Source organism: Macaca fascicularis, chromosome 10, assembly GCF_037993035.2.
Source record: "Macaca fascicularis isolate 582-1 chromosome 10, T2T-MFA8v1.1".
Classification (NCBI taxonomy): Eukaryota; Metazoa; Chordata; class Mammalia; order Primates; family Cercopithecidae; genus Macaca; species Macaca fascicularis.
In genome coordinates, this window is record NC_088384.1 from 86,041,707 (window position 1) to 86,065,296 (window position 23,590).

Sequence of the window (23,590 nt, forward strand, 5' to 3'; positions counted from 1 at the left end):
TGCTAAATGGGAAATAGTCATCTTTCTGAAAAGAATTTATCCAACCTTGCATTGGTAGAAAGCAAAACTGGCTTTGTTTCCCTGTACAAAAACCACCTAGCCCTTCATTTATATATTCAAATGTAGTTTGTGAAGACAGCAGTCACAGAAATCATGTATCCAATCTGTAAATACAATTAACCAAGAGAATATACAAGTCAGATCACCTTTCAATTGGTCTGACAATTGCCATCACAAAATGAGTCAGCTGGCCAAAGTGATGGGCAGACATTCTGAGAAATGTGTCATTAGGAGACTTCACCATTGTGTGAACATCATAGAGTATACTAACACAAATCTATATCGGATAGCCTACCTACCACACACCTAGGCTATACGGTACAACCTGTAGCTTGTAGGCTACAAACCTATACAGCATGTGACCGTTGAATACTACAGGCAATTGGAATACAGTGGTAAGTATTTGTGTATCTGAACAGATCTAAACATAGAAAAGGTGATGTATTACTCTGTGACGTTATGCTGCCAGTTGGCAACAGGAATTTTTGAGCTTCATTATGGTTTTATGGGACCATTGTTGTGTATGCAGCCCACCACTGATGAGAACATCGTATGCAGTGCATGACTGTACTTCGACCACCAGGGATACAAATGCATGGACTGGACAGAAGGAAGACCTCAGAGAACCTGAAGATGTGGATAAGACTGTTTAGTGAGGTTCTCACCTCATCACAAGCCACCAGGTATTCAGCATGGAGGGATGGTGACAGTTATGCAAGACATTGACATATGATGATACAGTGGTCATTCTTACATAAAACGAAGAAGACTGTCCAGTAGATTCTAAGAGTTTGCAGTAGATGGATCATCAAAGGATATGGGTAATCGTGTAGTAACAGGACTATGGGAATAAGTCCTTTACTAGGAATTTCACTAGTCCTGTTACTAACTCATAGGCCATGGAGCAATATAAGACCAAGGTTACAAACCCCTAAAATTCTCTGGCAAGAGAATGACTTTTTTATGTACTTTGGTCTGAGCATGTGATTCATCAGTATATGACAGCAGATCAATTCAGATACATCCAGAAGAAACCATCCTTTTATTCTGAAATGTCTTAACCATACCTGAAATAAGTGCTAAGTGATGCACCAGAATTTTCCTCCCTGGGATCAATGAGCAGTAGCACTGAGAGCAGAAATGGCAGCTGTGGTAACAGGAGCTGCTGTGGTCAGTAGGCTCTTGGGATCTGTCAGGCAAGAGCACAGGATAGTGACAATCCAAATGAAAGCAAAAACAAACATAAAAAGGAATGAACTGATATGCCAACAATGTGGATGAATCTCACAGACATTAAACTAAGTAAAAGAAGTCAGACTTTTTTTTTTTTTTTTTTTTTTGAGACGGAGTCTCACTGTGTCACCAGGATAGAGTGCTGTGGTGTGATCTCGGCTCATTGTAACCTCCAACTCCCTGGTTCAAGCTATTCTCCTGCCTCAGTCTCCTGAGTAGCTGGGATTACAAGCACGTGCCACCATGCCCAGCTAATTTTTGTATTTTTAGTAGAGACGGAGTTTCACCATGTTGGCCAGGATGGTCTCGATCTCCTGACCTCGTGATCCACCCGCCTTGGCCTCCAAAAGTGCCAGGATTACAGGTGTGAGCCACCGCGCCCAGCCCAGACTTTTACAAACATTATATTCTATGTGATTTTCTTCATATGGAACTCTAGAAAAGGCAAGTTCAGTTTATACTGGCAGAAATCAGGCCAGGTCTGAAGCTTTAGGATGGAGGAAACTGACTAGGAAGGAAGACAAAGGGAACCTTTTGGGGTAATGGAAATGTTCTATATCTTGATTGTGGTTAGGGTTACATGGGTATATACATTTGTCAAAACTCATGGAAATGTATACTTTAAATGGATACATTTTATTTCATGTAAATTATACCTCAAAAAGTTGATTAAAAAATACATGGGGCTTCCATTTTCACACAAGATAAAGTAAGTGGATTCCACCCTATTCCTTCTGCGAATTATAACCAAAAACTAGACAAAATACATAAAGCAACTATCAGAAACCTCTGAAGGTGGAGTAAACTAGGCAGACTGGCTAGGCAACTTGAGTCTCAAGGGATGACCTGGCAGGGAGTTCTCAGAGGCTTCCATAGCGTTCACATATTTCAACCTGGGCACTAGAGGAAGGCACAATCCGAGATGACCAACCAGCACAGACAACAAAACTCCTAAGGAAAATGCTTTCTCTAGTCAAAGGACTTAGAAGAGGACAGTAATGAAGGATGGCCCTTTTTTTATTTTTTTTTTGAAATGGAGTCTTGCTCTGTCTCCCAGGCTAGAGTGCAATGGCGCGATCTCGGCTCACTGCAACCTATTAACGAGCCCCATCCTGCACTAATGTGATAAGAGGTAACACCCCTCACTCCTCCTTCTTCCCTTGGGATGCTATGGAGACTCTAGGGTAGAGTCCTGTTGACTACCGTCTGCCCTGCAGTAACAGAGGCAGCACCTACCCCCTCACAGAGAGTGTGGGCAGAATTACAGAGAGGAGGGAGCTGCAGAAAAAGGGTCTTTCAATTTGTGCACATCCCCAAGTGGGCTATGTGTGAAACTCATCAGAATTAACACAGCAAAAGCTTTAAGAACTGAGCTATGATGTGGAATACCACTCGGGTTTCAGACTGGTCTCTGGGTAGCACACAGGCAGAGCAGACCAAGATAACGCTGAATTTGAAACCAAATTGACATTCAAACTCACTACAAAAGTGAGTCATGATGTGCATTCTGAATTTAAACGGTTGAATGCATGCTAAAGTAGAAATATAAAAAGGAATCAGAGTTTCAAAATACCCAAAGGACTGATAATACTGAATATTACTTGTCATGTCAGAAAACAGAAAAAGTCAACCAGAATGAGAAAAGACAATCAAGAGATGCCAATACCAAGACGGCACTGACGTTGGGATTGTCTGACAAGGATTTTTAAAGCAGCTATCATTAAAAAAAAAAAAAACTTTTAATGAGAAACTATTAACACTCAAAAAGCAAAGTTTCAATAAATAAACAGAAGATATAAAGAAACTCCAGCCGGGTCTGGTGGCTCATGCCTGTAATCCCAGCACTTTGGGAGCCCGAGGCAGGCGGATCACCTGAGGTCGGGAGTTTGAGACCAGCCTGACCAACATGGTGGAACCCCGTCTCTACTAAAAATACAAAATTAGCTGGGCAAGGTGGTACGCACCTGTAAGCCCAGTTTCTTGGGAGGCTGAGGCAGAAGAATCGCTTGAACCCGGGAGGCGGAGGTTGTGGTGAGTCAAGATTGTGCCATTGCACTGCAGCCTGGGCAACAAAGAGTGAAACTCTGTCTCAAAAAACAAACAACAACAACAACAACAACAAAAAGAAACCCCAAATGGAAGATTTATTTTATTTTAAATCATTTTTTAAAAAAATATAGACAGGGTCTCACTATGTTGCCCAGGCTGCTCTCAAACTCCTGTGCTCAAGCAATCTGCCTGCCTCAGCCTCCCAAAGTGCTGGGATTACAGGTGTGAGCTACTGTGCCTAGCCTATTTTATTTTTTATTTGTTAACATTTCTTTTGAGACAGGGTTTGTCTCTGTCACCCAGGCTGGAGCGTTATGGCATGATCTCGGCTCACCTGCAAGCTCCAACTCTTGGGCTCAAGCGATCCTTCCACCTTAGCCTCCTGAATAGCTGAGACTACAGGCACATGCCTTCATGCCCAGCTAAGTTTTTTGTATTTTTTATGGAGATGGAGTTTTGCCATGTTGCCCAGGCTGGTCTCAAACTCATGGACGTAAGTGATCTGCCTGCCTCAGCCTCCCAAAATGGTAGGATTACAGGCATAAGCCACCACACCCAGCCCCAGATGGAAGTTTTAGAACTTTATATATATATATATATATATATATATATATATATATATATATATATACACACACACACATATAAAATAACGAAACATTCACTGGATGGACACAATGGCAGAGTGGAGATGACAGAGGAAAGAAATATTGAACTTGAAGATAGACCAATAAAAGTTATACAATCTGAACAGAGAAAAAAAACCAATCGGTTTTTTAAAAATGAATAGGACTTTATGGAGCTATGGGAAAATACTCTAAGATCTAAATACTCTTTAGATCTAGGTTTAGGGACCTATGGGAAAATACTCCAAGATCTAAATACTCTTTAGATCTACTGGAGTTCCATAAGGACAGGAGAAAGAGTGCAGTGCTGAAAATATACTTAAAGAAATAATAGCTGAAAACTCCCCAAATTTGGTGGACATCTTCAGATTTAAGAAACTGAGCAAACCCCAAGCCAAGAGGACATAACAACCCTAAAATAGTATGCACTAAACAACAAAGTTGTAAAATAATGTGAAAACTGACAGAATTGAAAGAAGAAATAGATAAATCCACAATTACAGTGTGGACTTCAACATCCTTCTTATCACTAACTGATAGAACCATTAGAAAAATAAATAAATAAATAAATCATCAAAGATTCGAAGACATTAACAACATGAACCAACAATATTTAAGTGACATTTATAGAACATTCCATCCAACAGCAGCAGAATACACATTTTTTTCAAGTGCACATGGAACATTTACCAAGATAGACCATATCCTGGGACATAAAACAAACTAACAAATTTAAAAGAATTGAAATTATATGAAGTATGTTTTCTGATCAGTTGTGATGGAATTAAACTGTATGCCTCTCACTCATTCTTAGAATGCAAGGCTGGTTTTATACTGAATTAATGATTAGTAACCTTCCAAAAAAAGAAAGTACAAGGCCCAGATGGTTTCACTGGTGAATCCTACCAAACGTTTAAGGAATAAATGGTATCAGTTCTCTACAATTTCTTCCAGAAAACAGAAGCAGAGGGAATACTTCTTAAGTCATCCTATGAGGCCAGCACTACCCTAATACCGAAACCAGATTAAGATATTATAAGAAAGGAAAATTAAAAACCAATCTCTCATGAACATAGATGTACAACTCCTCAATGAAATATTAGCAAATCAAGAGGAGGTAGAGCAAGATGGCTGAAAAGAAGCCTCCAGCAATTGTCTACCCTGCAAAAACACCAAATTGCACAATGATCCACACAAAAAAGCACCTTCATAGGAGCCAAAAATCAGATGAGTGATTACAGTACTTGGTATTAAAATCACATTAAAGATGCACTGAGTGTGGTATGGAGAGAGAATATGTGCACTTTTGGGAGAGAGCACAGTGACTGTGGGACATTGCATTGGAACTCAGTGCTGCCCTCTCACAGTGGAAAGCAACGGGGCAGAACTTAGCCAGTGCCCATGCCCTAGCCAGGGGCAAATCATCCATCCCAGCAGTCAGAACCTGAGTTCTGGCAAACCCCGCCAAAGTGGGCTAAAGTGCTCTGGGATCCTAAATAAATTTGGAAGGCAGTCTGGGCCAGAAGGACTGCAATTCCTGGGCAAGTCCTAGTGCTCTGCTGTGTTCAGAGCCAGTGTACTTGGGAGGCATGTGACCTAGTGAGACACCAGCTGGGGTGATCAAGGGAGTGCTTGTGTCATTTCTCCCCCAACTCCAGGCAGCACAGCTTACAGCTCCAGGAAAGATTCTTTCCCTCTGCTTGAGGAGAGGAGAAGAGTAAAGAGGACTTTTCTTTGGGCAAATTGGATACCAGCTCAGCCACAGTAGACTAGGACACCAAGCAGAGGTCTGAGGCACTCATTCCAGGCTCTAGCTTCTGGATGACATTTCTAAACTTACCAGAAGGGAACCCGCTGCCAGAACAGAAGGACCCAGTTCTGGCAAAATTCATCACCTGCTGACTAAAGGGCCCTTTGGCCCTGAATAATCAGCAGTGTTAGCCAAGTAGTACTGGCCGCAGGCCTTGGGTGAGACTCAGAGCCACACTGGCTTCATGTGTGACCCAGTGTATTCCCAGCTATGGTGGCCACAGGGAGAGACCCCTTCTGCCTAAGGAAAGGAGAGGGAAGAGTAAAGGGGACTTTGTCTTGCAGCTTGGGTACCAGCTTGGCCACGGTTGGGTAGAGTACCAAGTGGGACTCTGGGGCCCCAATTCTAGGTCTTGGCTCCTGGATGGCATTTCTGGACCCGTACTGGGCCAGAGGGAAGCCCACTGCCCTGAAAGGAGAGAATCAGGACTACAAGCATTCACCATAATCTGACTGAAGAGCCCTTGGGTCTTGAATGAACATTGGTGGTAGCCAGGTAGTACTCACCATGGGCCTGGGACAGTGGTGGCCATGGGGAGACTCCTCTGCTTGAGGAAAGGGGAGGGAATAGTGGAAAGGACTTTGTCTTGTGGCTTGGATGCCAGCGCAGCCTCAGTAGAATACAGCATCAGGTAGACTCCTAAGATTCCCAACTATAGGCCGTGCCTTCTGGACGACATCTATGGACCCACCTGGGGCCAATCTCAGACAGAGATTTATGAATATTTGGACAGATAATTCAAAATAGCCATTTTGAAGAAGCTCAACAAAATCATGTTGATAACAGAGAAGAAATTCAGAATCCTATCAGATAAATTTAACAAAGAGGTTGAAATAGTTAAACAGAACCAAGCAGAAACTCTGGAGCTGAAAAATGCAGCTGACATACTGAAGAATGCATCAGAGTCTCTTAACAGCAGAATTTGTCAAGCAGAAGAAAGAATTAGTGAGCTTGAAGACAGTGTATTTTAAAATACAGAGTCAGGAGACAAAAGAAAAAATAATAAGAAAGAATGAAGCATGCTTACAAGATCTAGAAAATAGCCTCCAAAGGGCAAATCTAAGAGTTATTGGCCATAAAGAGGCAGTAGAGAGAGAGACTGGGGTAGAAAATTTATTCAAAAGGATAATAACAGAGAACTTCTCAAATCTAGAGATATAAGATACCAATATTCAAATACAAGAAGATTATATAGAACACCAAGCAGATTTAACCCAAATAACACTACCTCAAGACATTTAATAATCAGACTCCCAAAAGTCAAAGATAAAAAAGGATCCTAAAAGCAGCCAAAGAAACAAATAACATACAAAGGAGCTCCAATACATCTGGCAACAGACTTCTCAGTGGAAACCTTACAGGCCAGGAGAGAGACTAGCATGACATACTTAAAGTGCTAAAGGAAGACAAACGTTTTTATACTGGAATTATCCAGTGAAAATATCCTTCAAACATGAAGGAAAAATAACGACTTTCCCAGACAAACAAAAGCTGAGGGATTTCATCAACACCAGATCTTTCCTACAAGAAATGCTAAAGGAATCTCTTCAATTAAAAAAACAAAAAGGATGTTATTGAGCAATAAGAAATCATCTGGGGGCTCACACCTTTAATCCCAGCCCTTTGGGAAGCCAAGGTTGGGGGATTGCTTGTGTCCAGGAGTTCAAGACCAGCCTGGGTAACGTAATGAAACCCCATCTCTACCAAAAGTAAAAATTAGCTGAGCATGGTGGTATGTGCCTAAAGTCCCAACTATTTGAAAGTCTGGGATGAGAGGATTGCTTGAGCCTGGGAGGTTGAGGCTGCAGTAAGCCACATTCCACTGCACTCCAGTGAGGGTGACAGTGAAGCCCTGTCTCAAAAAAAAAAAAAAATCATCTGAAGGTATAAAATTCACAGATAATCATAAGTACACAGACACAGAATATTATAACACGGTAATTGTGGTGTGTAAACTACTGATATCTTGAGTAGAAAGACTAAATGATGACCCTATCAAAAATAATAACTACAACTTTTTAAGACATAGACAGTATAATAAGATATAAATAGAAACAACAAAAAGTCAAAAGCAGGGGGATGAAGTTAAAGTGTATAGTTTTTATTAATCTCTTTGCTTGTTTGTTAGTTGGTTTATGCAATCAGTGTTAAGTTGTCATCAGTTTAACATAACGGGTTACAAGATTTGCAAGCCTTATGGTGGCCTCAAATAAAAAAAATACAATGGATATACAAAAGTAATAGCAAGAAATTAAAACATACTACCTGAGAAAATCACCGTATTAAAAGGAAGATGGAAAGGAAGGAAAGAAGGAAAAGAAGACTACAAAACAACCAGAAAACAAATAACAAAATGGCAAGAGTAAATCCTTATCAATAATAACATTGAAGATAAATGGACTAAACTCTCCAGTCAAAAGACATAAAGTGGGCCAGGCACAGTGACTCACACCTGTAATCCCAACACTTTGGGAGGCCAAGGTAGGTGGATTACCTGAGGTCAGGAGTTTGAGACCAGCCTTGCCAACATGGCGAAACCCTGTCTCTCTACTAAAAACACAAAACTAGCCAAGTGTCATGGCATGTCTGTAGTCCCAGCTACTTGGGAGGCTGAGGCAAGAAGATCACTTGAACCTGGGCGCTGGAGGTTGCAGTGAGCCAAGACTGTGCTACTGCACTCCAGCCTGGGTGACAGAACAAGGCAAGAAAGAAAGAAAGGAAAGAAAGGAAGGAAAGGAAAGAAAAGAAAGAAGCAGGGAGGGAGGGAGGAAGGAAGGGAAGGAAAGAAGGAAGGAAGGAAAGAAAGGTGGCTGAATGGATTTAAAAAAAATAAGACCCAATAATGTCTTGCCTACAAGAAACACACTTCATCTTTAAAGACACACGTAAACTGAAAATAAAGGGATGCAAAAAGACATTCCTTGCAAATGGAAACCAAAAGACAGCAGTATATTTCAAGACAAAAACCATAAAAAGAGACAAGATCATGAAATAATAGAGGGGTCAATTCATCAAGAGAATATAACGATTGTAAACCTATATGCACCCAACACTGGGTGCATATATAAAGCATATATTATTAGAGCTGGAGAGACAGACTCCAGTACAATAACTGGAGACTTCAGCATCCCACATGCAGCACTGAACAGATCATGCAGACCGAAAATCAACAAAGAAACGACTTAATCTGAACTATAGATTCCATCTATAGACCAAATGGACCTAATAGATATGTATAGAACATTTTATCCAATGACTACAAAATACACATTCTTCTCTGCACATGGATCATTCCAAGGATAGACAATAGGTTAGGCCCCAAAACAAGTTTTTAAAAATTCCAAAAAACTGAAATACTATCAAGTATCTTCTCTGACCACAATGGAATAAAACTAGAAATCCAATAACAAGAGGAATTTTGGAAACTGTACAAGCACATGGAAATTAAACAATATGCTCTTAAATGACTAGTGGGTCAATAAAGAAATTTAAGACGGAAAGTGAAAAACATTTTGTTATTGTATAAAAAATTTACAAATAGAAAAAAATAGGAAAAAAGAAAAAAGTTTATTGAAATAAATGAATATGGAAACACAACATACCAAACCCTATGGGATACAACAAAAGCAGCACTAAGAGGAAAATTTACAGCAATAAGCACCTATATCAAAAAAGTAGAAAAACTTCAAATAATCTAATGATGCATCTTAAAAAACTAGAAAAGCAAAAGCAAACCAAACCCAAAATCACTAGAAGAAATAAAATCAGAGCAGAAGTAAATAAAATTGAAATTTAAAAATACAGATCAATGAAACAAAATTTTCTTTTTTTGAAAAGACAAACAATATTGATAAACCTTTAGCCCAACTAAGAAAAAAAAAAAAGAGAAGACTCTAATAAAATCTGAGATGAAAAGGAGACATTAAAACTGATACTGCAGAAATTCAAAGGATTATTAGACACTACAATGAGCAACTATATGCCAATAAACTGGAAAGTCTACAAGAAATACACAAATCAACCTACCAAGATTGAACCACGAAGAAATCCAAAACCTGAACAGATTAATAACAAGTGATGAGATCAAAGCCATAATAAAAAGTCTCACAGCAAAGAAAAGCCCAGGACCCAGTTGCTTCACTGCTGAATTTTATCAAGCATTTAAAGAAGAACTAATACCAATCCTACTCAAACTATTCTGAAAAATAGAGAAGGGAATACTTCCAAACTCATGCTACAAGGCCAGTATTACTCTGATACCAAAACCAGAGAAAGACATATCAAAAAAAGAAAACTACAGGCCAGGATCCCTGATGATCATTGATGCAAAAATTCTCCACAAAATACTAGCAAACCAAATTCACAGACACATTTAAAATATCATTCATGGCCGGGCATGGTGACTCAAGCCTGTAATCCCAACACTTTGGGAGGCTGAGGCAGGTAGATAACCTGAGGTCAGGAGTTTGAGACCAGCCTGGCCAATGTGGTGAAACCTCATCTACTAAAAATACAAAAATTAGCTAGGCGTGGTGGCGGGGGCCTGTAATCCCACCTACTAGGGAAGCTGAGGCAGGAGAATTGCTTGAACCTGGGAGGTGGAGGTCGCAGTGAGCTGTTGCAGATTGCACCATGCACTCCAGCCTGGGCAACAAAAGCAAAACTCTGTCTCAAATACTAATAATAATAATTCATTATGACCAAGTGAGATTCATCCCAGGAATACAAGTATGGGTCAACATATGCAAATCAATCAATTTGATACATCTTATCAACAAGAATGAAGGACAAAAACTACATGATCATTTTAATTGATGCTGAAAAAGCATTTGATAAAATTCAACATCCCTCCATGATAAAAAAAAAAAAAAAACCCTCAAAAAACTGGGTAGAGAAGGAATGTACCGCAATATAATAAAACCCATATATGACAGACCCATCGCTAGTATCGTACTGAATGGAGAAAAACTAAAATCCTTTCCTTTAAGATCTGGAATAAGCCAAGGATGCCCAGTACACTATTATTCAACATAGTACTGGAAGTCCTAGCTAGAGCAATCAGACAAGAGAAAGAAATAAAGGGCACCCAAATTGGGAAAGAAGAAATCAAATTACCCTTGTTTTTAGACAATCTGATCTTCTATTTGGAAAAACCTAAAGGCTCCACCAAAAAACTGTTAGAACTGATAAATTCAGTAAAGTTGCAGAATACAAAATCAACATACAAAAATCTGTAGCATTTCTATATGCCAAGAATGAACAATCTGAAAAATCAAGAAAGTAATTCCATTTGGAACAGTCACAAGTAAAATAAAATACTTAACAATAAACCAAAATAGTGAAAGGTCTCTACAATGAAAACTATAAAACATTGGTAAAATAAATTGAGGAAGACACAAAAAATAGAGATATTCCATGTTCATGGGTTGGAAGAATCAGTATTGTTAAAATGTCCATACTATCCAAAGCAATTTACAGAGTCAATGCAATTCCTATCAAAATACCAGTGACATTCTTAACAGAAATAGAAAAAAAGTCTACAATTCATATAGAACCACAAAAGACCCAGAATAGCCAAAGCTATTGTGAGCAAAAGGAACAAATTTGAGGAATCACATTACCTGACTTCAAATTATACTACAGAGCTGTAATAACCAAAACAGTATGTTAATGGCATAAAAACAGATGGACTAATGGAACAGAATAGAGAACCCAGAAACAAATCCATCCGATTTATTTAAACAAAGATGCCAAGAACCTAAGTTGGGAAAAAGGACAGTCTCTTCAATAAATGGCACTGGGGAAAGTGGATATCCATATGCAGAAGAATGAAACTAGACTATCTCCTGCAATATATACAAAAATCATTTTAAAATGAATTAAAGATTGAAATCTAATACCACAAACTATGAAACCACTAAAAGAAAACATTGGAGAAACTCTCCCAGACATTGGACTTGGCAAAGTAATACCTCACAAGCACAGGCAGCCAAAGCAAAAATGGACAAATGGGATCACATGAAGTTAAAAAGCTTCTTCACTGCAAAGGAAACAATCAACAAAGTGAAGAGAAAACCCACAGAATGGGAGAAAATATTTGCAAGCTATCCATCTGATAGGAGATTAATAACCAGAATATATAAGGAACTCAAACAACTCAATGGGGAAAAAAAATCTAATAATCTGAGTTTAAAATGGGCACAACATTTAAATAGACATTTCTCAAAAGAAGACATACAAATGGCAAACAGGCATAGGAAAAGTTGCTTAACATCATTATCATCAGAGAAATGCAAATCAAAACTACAGTGAGATATCCTCTCATCCCAGTTAAAATGGCTTTTATCCAAAACACAGGCAATAACAAATGCTGGTGAGGACGTAAAGGAAAGGCAACCCTCATACACTGTTGGTGGGAATGTAAATTGGTACAAACACTATGAAGAACAGTTTGGAAGTTCCTCAAAAAACTAAAAATAGAGATACCATATGATCCATCAATCCCACTGCTAGGTATATACCCAGAAGAAAGGAAATCAGTATATCAAAGAGATATTTGCACTCCATGTTTACTGTCACACTATTCACAATAGCCAACATTTGGAAGCAATGTAAGTGTCCATCAATAGATGAATGAATAAAGAAAATGTGGTACATATACACAATGGGGTACTATTCAGCCATAAAAAAGAATGAGATCCTGTCATTTGCAACAACATGGATGAAACTGAAGGTCATTATGTTAAGTGAAATAAGCCAGGCACAGAATGGCAAACTTCACATGTTCTCACTTATTTGGAGGAGCTAAAAATTTTTTAAATTGAACTCATGGAGATAAAGAGTAGAATGGTGGTTACCAGAGGCTGGGAAGGGTAGTTGGGGGAGTGGGGAGGGAAGTGGAGAATGTATATGGGTACAAAAATATAGTTAGATAGAATGAATAAGATCTAGTATTTGATAGCACAACAGGGTGACTACAGTCAACAAAATTTATTGCACAATTTAAAATAACTAAAAGAGTATATTTGGATTGTTTGTAACACAAAGGATAAATGCTTGAGGTGATGGATACCCCACTTATCCTGATGTGATTATTACACATTGAATGCCTGAATCAAAATATCACATGTACCCCATAAATATATATACCTACTATGTAGCCCCAATTTTTTTTTAAAATTAGCAAATCAAATCCAACAATGTATAAAAATCATTATACACCATGATTTGACCAAGCAAGATTTATTCCAGGCATGAACAACTGGTTCAACATTCAAAAATCAATTAATGTAATTCATCAAATCAGTAAGTTCAAGAAGAAAATCATGTGATCATATCAATGGATGCAGAAAAGGCAAAAATCCAACACCCTTTCATAATAAAAACTCGCAGCAACCTAGGAATAATAGGAAACATTCTCAAATTAACAAATGGGAGTTACAATCATTCTACAACTAACATCATACTTAACAATGAGAAACTGGATGTTTTCCCCCCTAATACTGGGTACAAGGCAAAGATGTCCCCTTTCACCACTCCTATTTAATATTGCACTAGAATTTCTTGCTAGTGCAATAAGACAAGAAAAGAGAATAAAAGGCATGCCAATTGGGAAAGAAGAAATAAAGCTGTCTTTATTTCTGTGCAGAGATGGCATAACTGTGTACATAGAAAATCCTAAAGATTCAACAATAAAAGACTCCTGGAACTAATAAATGATTATAGGAAGTTCACAGAATATAAAGTTAATATTTAAAAGTTTAGTGTTTTCCTTTGTGCCATCAATGAACAGTTAGAAGTTGAAATTAGAAACATAATGCTATTTACATTACCACCAAAAATAATGAAATACCTAGGCATAAATCCAACAAAATATGTACAGAATCAATATGAGGAAACATAGAAAACTCTGATGACAAAAATCAAAGAAGATATAAACAAATGGAGAGATATTCCCTGTATATGAATAGCAAAACTCAATAATTTTAAGATGAGAATTCTCCCCAACTCTATGTATAGATTCAACACAATCCAAATATAACTTGAATAAGCTAATTTGTGAATATTGACAGATTCTAAAGTTAATGTGGGAAGTCAAATGACCCAGAATGACCAACACAATCCTGAAAAAGAACAAAGTCAGAGGATTAACACTACCTGACTTTATGACTTACTATAAATCTAAAGTAGGCAAGACTGTGTGGTATTGGTGAAAAAACAGACAAATTGATCAACAGCACAGAATAGAGAGCCCAGAAATACACCCGCATAAATATAGTCAAATTATATTTGACAAAGAAGCAAAGGCAATTCAGTGCAGGAAGAGGCAAGATAATCTTTTTAACAAATGGGAAAAGCCAGACGGAGTCCTTCCATCTTTTACAAAAGTTAGATCAAAATGGATCTTAGACTTCAACGTGAAACATAAAACTACAAAACTTACAGAAGCTAATATAGGAACAAATCCGGGTGGTTTGGGGTTTGGTGATGAGTTTTTAAATTCAACATCAAAAGCACAACCCATGGAATAAAAAATTCTTATACTGAACTTCACAAAAATTAAAAACTTCTGCTCTGTGAAACAATGTTAAGAGCATGAAAAGGTAAGCCAAGGATTAGAAGTTATTTGCAAAACACATTAACTGATAAACGACTGGTATTCAAAATTATAAATACTTAAAACTCAACAATAAGAAAAGAACCTAATTTTTTAAACGGGCAAAAGGTCTGAAAATTACACCTCACTAAAGAAAATATGCAGGTGACGAATAAGCATAGAAATTAAGATCCATATCATATGTCATTAGGAGATTGCAAATTAAAATTAGATTTCACTACATATCTTTTAGAGTGACTAAAATCCACAAAACTGACAATACCAAATGCTGGCAACAGAATGCCCTTTCATTGCTGATTAAGAATGCAAAACAGTATAGCCACTTTGGAAGAGTTCAGCAGTTCCTTATAAAACTAAAATATTTGCAGCATATGATCCAGTAATGGCACTCCTAGATATTTACCCAAATGAGTTGTAAACTTATGTCCACACAAAAACCTGCACATGAATATTTATAGTAGCTTTATTCACAATTGGCAGAAACTGGAAGCCAACCAAGATGTCCTTTAAAAGATGAATGAATTTAAGTCTGGCACATCCATTCAATGGAATATTATTCAGCAATAGAAAGAAATGAGCTAGCAAGCTAAGAAAAGACACGGAAGAAACAAATGCATATTACTAAGTGAAAGAAGCCAGTCTGAAAAGTCTACACAGTGTATGATTTCTGCAAAAAGCAGAACTATAGGGAATGTAAAAAGGTCAGTCAGTGGTTGCCAGGGGTTTGTTGTGAGGGCAGAGGGTTAAATAGGTAGAGTACAGAGGCTTTTCAGGGCAGTAAAACTATTCTGTATGACAGTGTAATGGTGGATACACATTATGCATTTGTCAGAACCCCACAGATCTGTACAATACGAAAAAAGAGAACCTTAATATAGACTATAGTTAATAATAATGTATCAATATTGGTTTATTAATTAAAGCAAAAATGCCTTTGGTACATGGTGCCAAACTGTGCTCCCGAGGTTCAAAGGGCCCTGCTTCATGTACCTTTTCCTTTGTGGCTTTGTGTTATCAACCAAGTTGTTAGGGTTGACTTGCAGGGTAGCTTGTCCAGTTCTTTCCTCTCCATGTGAGCCTCCAAAGAACTGCTTAAGTGTCCTCACAACATGGTCGTTGGTTTCCCCTAGATCCAGTGATCCAAAAGACCAACATGGAAGCTGCAGTGCCTTTTCTAACCCAGTTTGAAAGTCACACACTGTCACTTGCATCATACTCTACTAATAACAGGTCAGCCCTGATTCACTGTGGGAGGAGACTGCACAAGGGCATGAATACCAGGAGGTAAGGGTCCTCTGGGACCATCCTGAAGGCTGGCTACCACAGGCCCAAAGCCTGTTTCTAGACCCAGCTCCCGCAGGTCTTGAGGTTCAATTCCTACTTCCAATAGTGGGATATTTATTTTTGGTTTCTGGTGGACAAAGATTTTGAGAATGGGTGTATGTTTATTTTTATGTATATATTTAAATTTTTTTCTATCATTTTTGTGTTTTTCAAGTAAAAAGATAAATTTTAGCATGTGCTAATCTATTGACTTGATCCCCAAATCTCCTATTTCTCTTCTAAAAGTTTATTTTTCCATTATAAAATTACTTCAGCTTTATAGTAAAAGAGGGAGGTATAGAAGAATTCAAAATCTTGTCCCTTCCGGCCAGGTGCAGTGGCTCACGTCTGTAATCCCAGCACTTTGGGAGGCCGAGGCGGGCGAATCACGAGGTCAGGAGATCAAGACCATCCTGGCTAACACAGTGAAACCCCGTCTCTACTAAAAATAATATAAAAAATTAACTGGGTGTGGTGGCAGGCGGCTGTAGTCCCAGCTACTCAGGAGGCTGAGGCAGGAGAATGGCGTGAACCCGGGAGGCGGAGCGTGCAGTGAGCAGAGACCTGGCGTGAACCCAGGAGACAGAGCTTGCAGTGAGCAGAGACCGTGTGCCACTGCACTCCAGCCTGGACGACAGAGCGAGGCTCTGTCTCAAAAAACAAAAACAAAAACAAAACCTTATCCCTTCCAAAACAACCTGTAATAATTTATTATTGTATTTTCCTCCAGTATTTTTAAAATAAGGTTTTTAAAATTTTTAAAAATCATGTAGCCAATGCACATTCATTTTGGAAAAATTATTTAATAGATAAAAACCAAAAACAATAAAATAGCTAGCATTTGTAATTCTTCACCCAGATTTATTTATTTATTCTAGGTTTATTCTAGGCTTTTTTCCTGTGTACACACATAAAAATTCACATGCATATATATACCAACACCTTTTAAAAGTGGGTTTCTACTGCATATGCCACTACCTGCCTGGGTTATTAAATTTATTCCTTAGAGTGTCATTTAAATTCCTGAAGAGCAATCTGCTATATGGGTGTGTGTGTGTGTGATATTCTTTAGTCAATCATTCACTATTTTTAATCACCTAGACTTTTTCTCACTACCATAAACGATGTGATGAAGATCCTTGGCTAAATCTTCATTTACCTCACAGTTATTCCTTAGAGCTAAATCCTAGGAGTAGGAGAACTCTTGGTTCAAAGAGTATGTACACTTTTCAGGCTTTTGATACATTTTATCACAATCCCTTCCATCAGGTCTTCTTCTTGAGGCAGGAAAATAGGGTCTGGAGGCAGGCAACATAAGGCCGATTTCACACTTCAGCTATGACAGGAAATATCCTCTCCATGAGGCATATACTAAGTAAATGACTTTGTAACTTTACTTCATCCTCTTCATTTACACAGGGCGTACCCCAAGTAACCAAAGGAATCCTCTAGAGGGTATTTAAATTCCCAAAAATTCTGTAATGGGGTCCCTGAGCCCCTATGCTCGGGTCCATTCCCAAACTGTGGGGTATACTTTCATTTTCAGTAAATTTCTGCTTTTGTTGCTTCATTCTTTCCTTACTTTGTTTGCGCATTTTGTCCAATTCTTTGTTCAAGACGCCAAGAACCTGGACACCCTCCACTGGTAATACTCTTACAATTATGCAGTTGTGCAGTGCATAGCCCGTGCCACTATATGTGGCGGTGTTGCCCACTTAGCAGTGAGGACTGCATATTTTCCTGCATTATCACCAAAACAATGTTATCATCTTTTATTTATTTATTTATTTTTGAGTCAGAGCCTTGCTCTGTCACCCAGGCTGGAGTGCAGTGGCGCAGTCTCAGCTCACTGCAACTTCTGCCTCTCGGGCTCAAGCCATCCTCCCACCTCAGCCTTCCGAGTAGCTGGGACTACAGGCATGTGCCACCATGCTTGGCTAATTTTTGTATTTTTTGTAAAGATGGGGTCTCACTATTTTACCCAGGCTGGTCTTGAACTCCTGAGCTCAAGTGATCCACCTGCCTTGGCCTCCCAAATGCTGGGATTACAGGTGTAAGCCACCGTGCCCAGCCTGGATGTTATCATCTTTTAAATGTTTGCTAAATGATGAGTGAAAAAGTATTTCGTCATTCTATTTTTTTTTTTTTTTTTTTTTTTGAGATGAAGTCTCGCTCTTGTCCCCCAGGGTGGAGTGCAATGACGCGATCTCGGCTCACTGCAACCTCTGCCTTCCAGGTTCAAGCAATTCTCCTGCCTCAGCCTCCTGAGTAGCTGGGATTACAGGGACCTGCCACCACGCCCGGCAAATTTTTCGTATTTTAAGTAGAGATGGGGTTTCACCATGTTGGCCAGGCTGGTCTCAAACTCCTGACCTCAGGTGATCTGTCCGCCTCGGCCTCCCGAAGTGCTGGGATTAAAGCCACTGCGCCCGGGTAATGCATATTTTTAATATACTGTAAGTGTGGTTCCAGTGACTCATTGAAGAAATATTTATTGAGGTCCTATAACACAATAGTAAACAAGAGTCGCTGTCGTCATGGACCTTAACTTCCAGTGTATGCACTGCATATCTGTTTAGGTGTCCTGCCCCTCACCTCTATTAGGACAGGGACATCCCCATCATGGTCTCCTCTCTGCTTTGGCAAGACATTAGATGTGACCCATCACAGGCTCCTCTGTATACACTAGGCAGACAAAACCTCCCGAGCTGTCTCTCAGCGTTGGCAGACTCTGAACAACTCAGTCTTCACAGGGGAGAACCAGGGAAGAAACAAATCTCTGCCAACCAATGGCATTCAGACCTCTCCTGTCATGTTTGATGGGTATGAGGTAGTCCCTCAATGGAAATAAAGACTCAGGACACTGGCGAGATGAGCTTGGAAGAGTTATCCGGGTCACGGGAAGGCTGGAATGGTAATATTGAAGCTTTAGGAAGTAGGGAAATTCAACCTTGGTGAATATTACAAGGGCGGGCCTTCATTGTTATGTAGGTTCTTCTGGAAGTGATGGAAACTTATATAAAATACTTTGTGGCATAGCAGGAACTCAGCCTTTTACTCTGTTCTGGAAGGATCCTACCTACTCAGAGAACGTACCAACCACTGCACAGGGAACTGGGGAAGGTCAAAAGCCAGGCCATGACCGGCTGCATCTGCTCTTACTCTGTGGCCATCTCACTACCGTTAGCTAAAGTAATGTGAAACATGAGGTGTATCTATCGTGCGTGTGTGCGTGCATGTGTGTGTGTGTGTGCATTTGTCCTCTTCTGGGCCATCTGTTGTCCTCACAGCCCTGAAGTGAGTCAGACTCAGCCATCAGATTAAAAGTGGGAAAGGAGCAGAAGTTCCAGGCAGGAATGAGGCTGCCTTTTAACCAAGCTCAGCTGTAGCATAACTCACTGGATGGCTGAGTGACAGGACTGGAAGATGTCCTTTGGGGCCACAGCCCAGTGCTGTGAAACCAGTGCAGCAGAGAGACACTGGGAAGGTGTTTTTGCACAGGCTGGGAAGAGGCGCCCACAGTGGCAGCCCTGGGGCAACTCCAGGAACAGGGGTCCTTGAGAGCATCAGAGATCAGCCCCTTGAGGTGAGGGGCCCCTACTAAGCATTAAAAGGCCTAGCTAGGTGTAAGGATAGCTGGGGAGCCACAGTAGAAGGGGATGGGCAGACGAGGCTGACCTGGCCCAGCACCAGTGTGGGTGTGACTCCTAGACAGGTGCCCAGGGTTGGAGCAGGCAAGCATTTGTCATTCACTTCTGCCCAAGGCCTGACATCTCCATCATCCAGGCTAAGCAGAGCAGGGAAAGAATATCCCATCTGAAGCACGGAGAGGATGTGACTTCCCTAAGGACACATAGCATGTTATAACTGAGTCAGGCCTAAGACTCAGAAGCAATGGCTCCCTGTCCTGGGATCACTCCTTCCTTCACTCCTTTCTGGGGACGCCCATTAAGGACCTCTCCTTAGGATCATCAAAACATTTACTGAGCACAACAGGGCAGCAGGACCCACCTCATACAGGCAATGAGGGGGACGGAGTCTGCAGGAAGGTTGAAGGTAACAAGACAACCACCAAAAGTAAGTCTGCTTTTTATTATCACTGCACTGGCAATTTCAAAGTCAGCGATTAAATTAGTCCAAAAAACCTTCTGTTAGTCTTCAGTTCTAAACAACCATTGTGGTTATGGTTAAGTTTTAGTATGATATTAGCACATTTAAAAACCACCTGTAATAAGCATTATATTTATTATATGTAGACATTAATCCAGAGAACTTCCAGTTATATACTTGGCCCCCAACACACCCAGACTCAGCCAGGGGCATTTGTTTCAAGTTTGGTTACAATTTGGAATGCTTCAAAGAAATGGAAACGATGATCGATGATCCTAACTCATTCTCACACACTACCTCCCCATCAACACCATCTTAAAAGTTTCTTGAATGAGGGTGTGCCCAAGAATGGAAGTCCAAGAAACCTACCAGCCAGCAGGCAGAGGGGGAGTAAGGTGTTGTCACTGTCTGCTATCCATTTGTTTGGTTGGCTGTGATCAAGTTCGGTGGAATTTTACCCGATTCCCTAACTATCACTTAAAATGACTTTTAAAATCATGCCGTGTGGAAATAACAGATTATACTGAGTATATAGAAGACTGATTTATTGCTAGCCAGACAATGCAATTAAAAGAGAAGGCTGGGCATGGTGGCTCAGGCCTGTAATCCCAGCACCTTGGAAGGCTGAGGCAGGATGATCACTTGAGTTCAGGAGTTTGAGACCAGCCTGGGCAACATGGCAAAACCCTGTCTCTACAAAAAATAATTAGCTGGGTGTGGTGGTGCATACCTGTAGTCCCAGCTACTCAGGAGGCTGAGATTGGAAGATCACTTGAGCCTAGGAGTTAGAGGCTGCAGTGAGCTATGATCATGCCACTGCGATCCAGCTTGGGCAACAGAATGAAACTCTGTCAAAAAAAAAAAAGAGAGAGAGAAAGAAGAAGTGAGAAAAGAAAAAGGAAAGGAAAAATGGCTGAATACCTCCAAAGTCTGTGTAGGAAATATGTAAATGGTGGTCCATTTCCAAGACCTCAGGTAGGCTTGGGTCTGCAAACTACAGAAGGACAGAATATACTAGGCCCCTGCTTTAATAGCTGGAGCCTGCTAGTTGGGGCACCCTTAGTTGCTCTCATCCAAACCTAAGAGTTTAGTCTAGAATGAAGATTTACTAGCCTGCAAAATAGCTCACTTTATCTATTCTTTTACCAGCTTGCCTGACTACCTAGGTCATAAGTCAAATACTTAAAAAGCCCTTGAGTGGACTATAATCGCAATGCATTATGGGCTGCAACAAAATGCAGTGAGACAACCCTAAAGAAAACACCCAAAATCCCTACCTGGCCAGGCAAGGTGGCTCATGCCTGTAATCCCGGCACTTTGGGAGGCCACGGCGGGTGGATCACTTGTCAGGAGTTTGAGACCAGCCTGGCCAACATGGTGAAACCCTGTCTCTACTAAAAATACAAAAATTAGCTGGGCGTGGTGGCAGGTCCCAGCTACTCAGGAGGCTGAGGCAGGAGAATCGCTTGAACCTGGGGGGCGGAGGTTGCAGTGAGCCAATATCATGCCATTGCACTCCAGGCTGGGCGACAGAATGAGACTCCATCTCAGAAAACAAACAAATAAAACAACCCTACTCAACAACCAACAGGTGACGTCCAGGAAGATTGTGACTCCACAGTACTCAACCTCTGAGGAACCAGGAGAGGGACCCACACACTAGAGGATAAATTGCTTGCTGTAACCGTGCTGGGTGTGCCTGTCCACCAGACACCCCATCTTGCAAGACTGTATTAAAAGTATCACTTCCACTGTTCTCTGTGTCTCTGGGTCCATTCTTTGGGTTTGGACAGGTGAGTTTGTTTCTCACAGTCTAGACTCTAGATGTGAAGAACTTTGATCATATCACCAAAGGAGATGGTGGTATGCAATTTTATAAATAAAAATACACTAGTGTCAGTTTTTTGCAAGGGGAACCTGATTTGCATCTTTTTAATTAAAAAAAAAAAAAAAACTGTTATTAGGCCAGGTGCAGTGGCTCAGGCCTGTAATCGCAGCACTTTGGGAGGCTGAGGTGGGTGGATTGCTTGAGTTTAAGACCAGCCTGGGCAACATGGAGAAACATCATCTCTACTAAAAATACAAAAATTATCAGGGTGTGGTGGCATGTATCTGTAGTCCCAGCTACTTGGGAGGCCGGGAGGATGAGGTGGAACGATGGCTTAAGCCCAAGAGGCAGAGGTTGCAGTAAGCCGAGATCGCACCACTGCACTCCAGCTTGGGTGACAGAGCCAGACCTTCTCAAAAAAAAATAAATAAATAAATAAAATAAATAAAATAAAAATAACTTGTTATTAAGATTTAACATTTTCCTTTATAAAATCATTGTACCACTGATGGTATCATAGAATTAAGTAACGTCAACAAAAGTCAGGATTTTTCTAGCTGTAAGCAACAGAAAACCCACTTCAAACTGGCTTCAGTGAAAAAGGCATTTGTCTCCTGTACCTGAAAAGCCTAAGGGTGAGCACTTGGCTTCATGCACGGCTGGACTTAAGGGATTAAGCTACATCACGAGGCCCTGGTCTGTCTCTCCATTCCCAGCTTCGCCTTTTCTGCAATGGCTCCATTCTCCATGGGGGCAGGATGGCTGCCAGTTAACTCCAATCTCAAATCCCCTCAGGTTTGAAGCTTCCAGACTTCTCCACAATCGGGACCAGTTCTAAGCCTGATGCCATGGGCTGGAATTGGGTCACGTGCCCCACCCTGACCCCCACTCCTCTGAGGTTTGGGGAATGGAATGCACAGATCTGCGAGCCTCTCTTCCCCTTTTGGAACCAGAAGAAGAGTCAACTCCATCCACTGCACATGGCTGAAGTGGAGGAGAGGAGGCTTCCCCAGATGAAAATTGAGGACAGCTATCATAAGAAGGGGAAGTGGATAACAGCTGACCCCCAAAAGCCATACTTGGAAGGTAATTAGGTAAATGTATATTAATATGTAATAATAATTGGAGGTTCAGAAAAGTGACTTCTGAATCACCCACCTGCCAGCCAGGTGACCCGAGAGGGAAAGAATCTTTGTTAGACCATCTGGCAGAACGGGAGAGTCCATGGTGTTCCCTGGTATGGTAGGGTTGGGAAGCCAGAGGCTACCAAGGGAGAGTGACTTGCCCAGGGCCACATAGCCACCCACGGGCAGGGATGAAACTAGAACACAAAACTGTCTCGTTCCCCATCCAGTGCTCCCAGCTAGCCTTGTGAGGGCCAAAAGGGGGCTCTAGGAGAGGTCCTCCAGCTGGTTCATCACCCCTGGGGGAGCGGCTCCAGCAGGCTCTCCTACCTGCCATGGTGGAGAATTTTCAACAAGCCCCTTCTACTCCCCTGCCCCCACTACCCTGGGATCTCCCAGTCTGTCTCAGGTGAAAGGAGGAGCAGGTCAGTCTTAGGGACTCAGGGAGTCCTGAGTCCCACAGGCCTTCCCAGTCTTGACAGCACCATTCTGTGGCCTTCATCTTACATAAAATGCAGTAAGAGCCCTAGGCAAGAGCCTCTACCCTCTCCAGCAATTTCTGAAGCCACCACCACTAGGTCAGGCTGGGTGTTCCTGGGCTCCACATCTCCACCCCACCAGATCCTAAGATACCAGCAGTGCTCCCACAGCTTGTGTTCAGAGCAGCACCACTACGGTATTAACCCAGCAGCCAGGCTGCCTGGGGGACTTCTCCGTGGGGATGCTTGGGTGCAGCAATCTCATTAAGCTGGGGAGGGAGTCCTGTCTTGAAGTACTGTTTGCATAAAAGCACATTATTTTATGTAGATG

At 40.8% G+C, this 23,590-nt stretch overlaps 1 long non-coding RNA gene across 1 annotated transcript; it reads left to right on the forward strand.

The window, feature by feature from the left end:
- The first annotated feature begins 589 nt into the window (after window positions 1-589).
- LOC123567128 (uncharacterized) lies at window positions 590-21,580 on the forward strand. The gene is made up of 2 exons (XR_006689853.3): window positions 590-743; window positions 21,420-21,580. It is a non-coding gene; the product is annotated as an uncharacterized lncRNA (long non-coding RNA).
- The last annotated feature ends 2,010 nt before the right edge of the window (window positions 21,581-23,590 follow it).